The following is a 937-nucleotide window of genomic DNA, read 5'->3' as shown; positions in this document are numbered from 1 at the left end:
TATCTTGTTCTGAGCCAATATGGCATTCAGAGCATCAATCTCAAGAACTCCTTTCTTCTGACTAGTCCCATTGTTCACAGGATTCCTTTCAGAAGTGTACATGAATTGGTTATTTGCAACCATTTCAATCAATTCTTGAGCTTCTGCAGGCGTCTTCTTCAGATGAAGAGATCCTCCAGCAGAGCTATCCAAAGACATCTTGGATAGTTCAGAGAGACCATCATAGAAAATACCTATGATGCTCCATTCAGAAAGCATGTCTGAAGGACATCTTCTGATTAATTGTTTGTATCTTTCCCAAGCTTCATAGAGGGATTCTCCATCCTTCTGTCTGAAGGTTTGGACTTCCACTCTAAGCTTACTCCATCTTTGTGGTGGAAAGAACTTTGCCAAGAAGGCATTGACTAGCTTTTCCCAAGAGTCCAGGCTTTCTTTAGGTTGAGAATCCAACCATATTCTAGCTCTGTCTCTTACAGCAAAAGGGAATAGCATCAGCTTGTAGACCTCAGGGTTAACCCCATTAGTCTTGACTGTGTCACAGATTTGCAAGAATTCAGCTAAAAACTGATGAGGATCTTCCATTGGAAGTCCATGGAACTTGCAATTCTGTTGCATTAGAGAAACTAATTGAGGCTTAAGCTCAAAGTTGTTTGCTCCAATGGCAGGGATAGAGATGCTTCTCCCATAGAAATCAGGAGTAGGTGCAGTGAAGTCACCCAGCACCTTCCTTGCATTGTTGGCATTGTTGTTGTTTTCGGCTGCCATGTGTTCTTCTTCCTTGAAGAATTCGGTCAGGTCCTCTAAAGAGAGTTGTGCTTTGGCTTCTCTTAGCTTTCTCTTCAGGGTCCTCTCAGGTTCAGGGTCAGCTTCAACAAGAATGCCTTTGTCTCTGCTCCTGCTCATATGAAAGAGAAGAGAAAAAGAAAATGTGGAATCC

The 937-nt window shown here is 42.5% G+C and overlaps 1 non-coding gene across 1 annotated transcript; it reads left to right on the top strand.

The window, feature by feature from the left end:
* The first annotated feature begins 252 nt into the window (after positions 1-252).
* On the top strand, positions 253-360 carry LOC130971878 (small nucleolar RNA R71). The gene has a single exon (XR_009083082.1). It is a non-coding gene; the product is annotated as a small nucleolar RNA R71 (small nucleolar RNA).
* Positions 361-937: the final 577 nt, after the last annotated feature.

The sequence above is a fragment of the Arachis stenosperma genome, chromosome 3 (assembly GCF_014773155.1).
Source record: "Arachis stenosperma cultivar V10309 chromosome 3, arast.V10309.gnm1.PFL2, whole genome shotgun sequence".
Taxonomy (NCBI): domain Eukaryota; kingdom Viridiplantae; phylum Streptophyta; class Magnoliopsida; order Fabales; family Fabaceae; genus Arachis; species Arachis stenosperma.
The sequence above is the reverse complement of the archived record's forward strand: the minus strand, read 5'-3'. Positions and strand labels throughout refer to the sequence as shown.